The sequence below is a fragment of the Etheostoma spectabile genome, chromosome 7, assembly GCF_008692095.1.
Source record: "Etheostoma spectabile isolate EspeVRDwgs_2016 chromosome 7, UIUC_Espe_1.0, whole genome shotgun sequence".
In the NCBI taxonomy this organism is placed as follows: Eukaryota; Metazoa; Chordata; class Actinopteri; order Perciformes; family Percidae; genus Etheostoma; species Etheostoma spectabile.
This window is the reverse complement of record NC_045739.1, coordinates 14,742,142-14,749,824: the sequence shown is the minus strand read 5'-3', so window position 1 is coordinate 14,749,824 and position 7,683 is coordinate 14,742,142. Positions and strand designations below refer to the sequence as shown.

General features: G+C 41.3%; 1 protein-coding gene across 2 annotated transcripts in view; it reads left to right on the top strand.

Moving 5' to 3' along the window:
• The window catches only part of acot7 (acyl-CoA thioesterase 7), a 65,807-nt gene that overhangs the window by 57,221 nt on the left and 903 nt on the right, over positions 1–7,683 (top strand). The gene's annotated exons all lie outside the window — the stretch shown is intronic.

Below are 7,683 nucleotides of genomic sequence, written 5' to 3'. Positions count from 1 at the left end.
AGAGAGAGAGAGAGAGAGATGATTAAAACAATTAGAATAAAAGGTAAAAACAGCCTAAAGACATTGCTGATAAATTTACCAAGCACTTCCAAATATATTTGTAAATATCCGTATATTTGTGTGTTGGGCTTTGTATCAATGCTGCCCCTGAAGCTTCATGTAAACACACACACACAGTGGCACAGTGGTTAATGTTCACTCTTCACCAACCTTGTATCAAATAGCGGTTTATCTTTGGATACTCCAGAGAGACGCAACAGATAAATAATAATAATTTTAACATTATTACTTTTAACTGATTCTACTGGAAGTCATCTTGCCGTCTTAACATTTTGGTTTTTATTGGCTGCAGGGCTGCAGTCCCTCCAAACCATTTTTGGGCTTGTAATGGAATCCTTTTAAACCAGTGTGTTATGTTAAATGATGGGTTTCTTTGGTTCCCATCAGTGACAGTGCTTAAGTAGATTATTTATAAACCACTGTTTGGTGTCAGGGTCCCAAATTACCTTGTCTGGGCTTGTTTCAATAATACTGTAATGACCAGCTCCCTGCACAGTTTTCTGCTTGCATTCCAGTTGGAGATGTTAACTAATATCCTAATATTTCATAGTCTAATTAGAGACGGGATTATACACTGAGTTAGACAACTCAAAAGATATTACAGTGATAATAGAGGCCTTATTTGTTTAACTGCCTTCCAACATGAACACAGGGAACAATTGTTAACCATTTAAAATGATTACGCTTGCTTTTCTGTGCAGTGATGACATAGTAAAAAGACGTCTTGTAAATATGCTTCTTGAATAACATTATGTTAGCATTTCATATGAACAGAGAGCAGCATATTTATTTCTCATAGTATGTGGAAGGCCTACACATACCCTATTTGTTATTCAATTTCATATCCATGAATTTGCTCAGCTCCTGATTGTGTGCATGTTTACTGATTTTAAACAAGGAAAGTTTTGTAAAAATAGATTGCAGCATTTCTGTTTATGTAAATGTTTGGAAATGCTGGAACTGCGCATAAACTCGGTCGTTCTCTTTTTTTTGTTTTTTGAACGTCAATCAACTGGAATTGTCCATTACTTTCAGTCGAATGACAAAAGCAAAATTGAGTGAGCAGCTTGTTGACTGTTATATAACCAGCATAGAAGAAACACACCAGTACTACGGCTGTATGCTCCTGAACCTGCTCCACAGAGGTAAATATGCAGTGCCCTGCTACACCCTGCTACACCCTGCAGTGCCCTGCTACATCATGAACTATTCCAACTAGTATTTCTAGTCATAGTTCCATTATCTTAATTGTGACTATAATTGCCACTGTTCATCGTACCCCCAACCGGCACCGTCAGACGACCGCCTACCAAGAGCCTGGGTCTGTCAAGGTTTCTGCCTAAAAGGAAGTTTTTCCTTGCCACTATTGGACCAAATGCTTGCTCTTTGGGGAATTATTGGAATGGTGGGGTCTTTGTAAATTATGGAGTGTGGTCTAGACCTACCCTATCTGTAAAGCGTCTTGAGATAACTCGTAATAATGGATTCTATAAATGAAATTGAATTGAAATTGAATTACAATATTCCCACAGGTGTTGCGTTTGTAACTTTGCGTCCCTATTTTTTTTTTAGATTGTTTTTTGGGGAGAGAGTGGAGGGGGGATGGCATGTAGCAAAGGGCCACAGGTTGAAGCCGAACCCGGGCCCACTGCCCACGGGCGCTCAGTGTCACTATTTTAATGGTCTCACTACATTTGAGACCCCAGACCCCCGGGCCTGTCCCTGGTGATGTTTTGTCGTTCCTGTTACCATCCTGCTCGCTCCATAACGTTAAGGTGCCATCTGTCAGCTTTGCACCCAGACTGCTGCTGAGTGGCAGGTGCTTTTGAATCTGCCAACCACCTGGTGCACCGCAAAGAGCCTCCATTTGAAAATGATGCTATTATCCACTTGTACAGTTTTACATACAAGAACATGAAACACACTCTCCTGCTTCCTTAGAACAGTGTGCAAATGAGGGAGTGGGAATTCGGCCAGCACCAAAGTGTTGACCTTGTCACCGGTGGTGGGATTGTTGTTTAAGCCACAAGGTTGCCAGGCGGTCTAATTTTACCTGTTGGTGGTATTAGATGAAAAGCCAACAGTCATCAAAAACCATAGTAGTTATCCTTTTAGGTACCTTTACTGTAAAATTCACATTAAATTGAATGTATCTGGTAGTTGCTAATAATGCTATATTTCATGGCCAAAGAACTGGACTCCTGGACAGGCTCATCACAATTCAATCAGGAAAGAGATGTTTGCAGATATGCAAATTAAGTTTATTGTACAGCTCAATAAAATGTACAAAGTCTTTGGCGATTAGATTCCATCGTTATACGAATATTTCGTATATTTATATAGGGGTAGAGAATCAACGGACCTCCTGATGGAATCTAGACACCGGTGGTGGCGACGAAAGAGCCTCAAAGACCGGACCGGTCTAGAGGAGACTCCAGACCGGTCAGCTGGAGTAGAACACTGGAGGTGGAAGGGGAGGTGGAGGGTTGCACTCGTTGCCTGAAACAACAGCTGAATAGCACAAGAAGAAACAGATTTTTAAAAGCAGGGTCTGTGATTGGCCCTTGCAATTTGTGTACAATTTTGATTGGTTAACACCTCCACCAGCTGATTCCATTTAGGAAGAGAGGATTGATTAAATTAGATCTTCCTGAAAGATTCTACACTGAGCTATATTTAAATCAGGAGAATAGTTGCATATATGCAACAGTTAGATAGGCAAGGCAAGGCAAGGCAGCTTTATTTGTATAGCACATTTCAGCAACAAAGTGGCATTCAAAAGTGCTTTACACAAAATCATTAAAACAGATAAAACCAGTACAACAGTTAAAAGTCATAAGCATTAAAAATCATTAAGACCACATGATGACAGTTAAAAACAAAATAGAAACATTAGGACACATAAAACACAGAATAAAAGTTACAGTGCAGCATAAGAAAGAAATGAGCATTAATTTAAAGAAAGGCCCATCAAAAAGAAGGTCTTCAGCCTTGATTTAAAAGAACTGAGAGTAGCAGCGGATCTACAGGTTTCTGGGAGTTTTATTCCAATATGAGGAGCATAGAACTGAATGCTGCTTTACCCTGTTTAGTTCTGACTCTGGGGAAGAAGTAGACCTGTCCAGAGGACCTAGGGTCTGGGGGGTCATAGTGTGTAGCAGATCAGAAATGTATTTGGACCAAACCGTTAAGGGATTTATAAACATGCAAGAGTACTTTGAAATCAATCTTTGAGACACAGGAAGCCAGTGTAACCAGAACTGGAGTGATGTGATCCAGTCTCTTGGTCTAGTGAGGACTCGAGCAGCAGCGTTCTGAATCAGCTGCAGCTGTCTGATTGATTTTTTAGGGAGACCTGTAAAGACCCCGTTACAGTAGTCAAGTCTACTGAAGTGAAAGCATGGACCAGTTTTTCCAAGTCCTGTTGACACATAAGTCCTTTAACCCTTGATATGTTCTTAAGGTGATAGTAGGCTGACTTTGTAATTGTCTTATGTGGCTGTAAAAGTTCAGGTCTGAGTCCATGACCCACAAGATTTTGGCTTTGTCTGTTGTTTTTAACATTGTTGTTTGAGCTGAGCGCAGACTTTTAATCGTTCCCTTTTTTTCCAAAAACAACTACCTCAGTTTTTCCTTCATTAATTTCAGAAGTTCTGGCACACCCATCGTTAATTTGTTTGATGCAGTTAGTCAGTTTTTTGTATTTGACTATAGTCGCCCCTGGCGATAAGGTTATGTAAATTTGGTGTCATCCGCATAACATGGTAACTTATTTTGTTTTTCTCCAACTGAGCCAGTGAAGCTGTAGATGTTAAACAGAAGAGGCCCCAAATGGAGCCTTGCGGAACTCCGCACGTCATATTTTACGCTCAGATGTATAATACCTATTGACCAAAGTAACCCTATTCTTTAGGTAGGATTCAAACCAGTTTAGTACTAACCAGAAAGTCCTACCCTTTTTTCCAATCGGTCTAGTAATATTTGGTCACCGTGTCAAATGCAGCCCTGAGATCAAGTAATACTAAGATTGAAATTTTGCCACAATCTGTGTTAAGGTGGATGTCATTAAAGACTTGACGAGCCGTTTCAGTGCTGTGGTGTGGTCGGAAACCCGACTGAAAGGTATCAAAACTGTTGCTTAGTGACAGAAATGGTTGTTTGTTGAAAGACTACTTTTTCATGATTTACTTAAAAACGGAAGGTTGATATCGGCCTATAGTTGCTCATTAGTGACTTGTCTAGTTTTGTTCTTTTTTTAAAAGTGGCTTGATACTGCAGTTTTCAGGCCTGTGGAAAGATACCTGAAAGAGAGATGTGTTCACAATCTGTAGATCAGAAGTCAAACAATTGGAAACATTTTGAAAGTCCGCTTGGTAGAATATCAAGGCAACAGGTCGAGTTTTCAGATGTTGTAATGTCCTCCTTGTATGGTTGATTGTGTGAAATTCTGTCATATTGACTAGTTTTGCTTGAACACTGTGAACAATATCCTGAACTTGATATGGGCACTGACTGTTTGTCTAATCTTCGGAATTTTGTCTTTGAAGAGGAGGCAAAGTCATTGCAGGCCTTGGTAGATAAAAGTTCAGATGCTACTGTTACTGGAGGGTTTGTTAACCTATCCACAGTAGCAAACAAAGCACGTGAATTATTGTTTTCTAGAGATAATCAGAGAAGAAGGACCTTCTTGCATTCCTCAGTTCCAAATTATAAATGCGAAGTCTCTCTTTATGGTGTTATAATGGACCAAGATTTGTTTTTCGCCACCTTCGTTCAGCTTTCCTACACTCTCTTTTTTCTGTTCTCACCAGTAGGACATTTCCCATGGAGATCTTTTCTTACCAGAGACAACTTTGACCTTAGTGGGAGCAATGGCATCAATACATTTGTAATTTTACAGTTGAAATTGTCTACAAGCTCACTGACGATAGCCCAAGAGGGCGGGTGGAGGAGAAAAGCTGAATAAATGTTTCACTGGTTGTTTTCAGTGATATACCGTTTCTGATTATCTTTGTTTGGACACTTTTGGGCACAGAGATAGTCCGTTAAAGAAAACACGGAATGATCAAGAGAGCAAGTCACACCCACCTGGAATGTTCAACCTCTTGAGACAATCAATTCCAGAGTGTGTCCCTTATTGTGAGTGGCTTCGTCCTGCTGAGTCAGTCCATAGTTCTCAAAAACAACACAGCTCTTTGGTCCCCCTGTCCTGGGGTTGTCAACATGATGTTAAAATCACCCGCAATGTTACACAATCAAAGTTATACAGATTATAGACAGCAGTTCATGAAGTCATCAATGAAGGTTGCACATATTTAGGTGGCCTGATATGATATTAGAAACATCGCTGAGGGGAAGATCTTAATTGAGAAGCCACATATTCAAAAGAAGCAAACTTTCCATAACATATTTGCGTACGTGGAATGAGTCATTAAGCAAAATGCGACTCCACCTCCTTTCTTATTCACTCTATCTCACTCATAAAACTGAAGTTAGGGAGCTGACTCGATAGAACAGCAGCGCTGTTGTTGTCTAACCAGTGTTCAGTTAAAAACATAATCTAATTGTTGTTTGATATAAAATCATTGATTAAAAAGATTTTCCTGCCAAAGACCTGACGTTTGTAAGGCTAGTGTTAGTGTGTTTTCATTTTTTGGGACAGCTGTAGCTGACGAGAATGGATGCTAAATTTGCTAATTTTGCAGTTAGTGCTTATTCACCATTCTTTTCCTATTACCTATCACAACATAAATTGAGGAAGAGTTGAATCCACAGGCCCGGCTTGTCTTGAAAAGTCTGAGTGTCTCTAGGCCTGGAGCCAAGGCCCGGCACATATCAGCATGCTTACTGGATTTTGCACACAACGTCCTTATCAGTCTGAGTGGAAAGAGTTGTTTACTTCCTCAGAGGAGCCCGGCGTTTTACTATTAACCGGGTTAACCCGCGTTTTATTTTTGCCAGGGTTAGAGATGGGGAAGGAGGGGGTGTAAATTTGGTTCCAGCATCTACCGGATGATTCATGTGTCAGTGAACTCCAACATGGGGAAAGAGGGAAATGAGGGAACAGCGTGCTCCTCAAAGATTCGGGGTTGTAAGAGTGTTAGAGGGGTGCTGGATGGGTGAAAAGAGGTTGAGGTTTTGTATCTCTGCTCTGTGGTTCCCAGGTCAATCTTTGCTCAGGTGGGGGCTGTGGTGGATCACTGCCACACTTTGTTGTGCTTCCTTTGTTTGTGATTCGTCTTGTCTCGTGTCCTTGGCAGATGTGTAGCAGCAGAAGTAAAGCAGATTGAGGTGCACGCTTTACTCCTGGCTTGTTAAGGGAAGTCTATCTGCTTTAAAGAGGTCTGCGCTCCCAGAAAATGTTTAAATTGTCAATGAACTGCAGAGAGTGGACGTACTTCAGTTGAAAGCCATTGTTTTAGTGCCACAGTCGGCTAATCTCTCATCTCCTCTTCTGACTGACGGTATAGGGCCACTGAAAACACATTTGCGTTTAGAGAGCTGACGGTGTCCCAGCAGTTCCTTAAAGTCCAGTCTCTGCAATTCAGACTGTTGCTTTACAACATCATGTGACCCTAGATGCAGAATAATGTTCTTCACAGTTGGGGTTCTGCTATGATAGCTGGGATTTTTTGGGTAAAGTCAGACACCATGTCTTTGGGAAACAGAGTTATTTTGGTGTTTTTACTGTTTTTTAAATCTTTTACAGCAGAGTCACCCACAATCAGGTTTGAGCCCAGTTGTTAGCTTTTTACTTTTTGATTGCTCTCAGTCCTTACCCTGCTGTGTGGCGATGGAACGCAGTCCCGGTCATCAGATGACTGTCCAGCTTCTTGCAGCAGAGGCAAATCTGTTATCCATGTTGCACACCAGGTTGTTGGGGGCATTTTGTTGCTTATTTTCCCTTTGCAGCTGTCCACGGCTGTGCCTACTAGGTAGAGGGGTTGAAAGAGGCCTCTGCCCGAGATAATGCAGCCAGCCGGTCATATCACAAATATCAGGGCGCTGTGCCCTGCCCGTTAGTCGCCTCCCTTTCCCAGGAAAATGATTTAGTCTTAGGCTTCGCACCACAAGATTCCAGGGAGGACTGCCACTTGTTGATTTGTTACCCGTTTCACAGCCCTCCTGTTTCATTGTAGCTTTGTTGGTGCTAATTAGCCGTGTGTTAGCATGCTTTTGTCCATTGTTATGGGTCCATGGTAAGTGGGTGATCTTCCACAAGATCCGTTAACTTCCACGTTCACTTCTAGAAGGTAAACCTTGGTTTCCAGAAGTGCAATCTTCTGAAGGAGTTTGTAGTAGTCATCCACGGAGAAAGGAGGCATCTTGCTGCTAATTAGCTTTAGCTACAGTCCACTGTAGGACAGGCTTGAGCTATTGGTAGCCACACTCACGCAGAAAAATGTTAAAATATGGCAATACCTACTGTGTCTAAAAAAATGTAAAGTCCAGTTATTTATAAGTATCCAAGAGCCGCTGCTCATAGTTTCTCTCAGAGGAAAAGCAAGATTATCAGCAAAAATATGCAAGTAGAGGCAGGAGCAAGCAGCAAAAGCGTCTGCACTGTAAGAAGCAGGAAGCAGAAGATACTGCAAAAAGTACATTTATTAGGATAACAGCTGA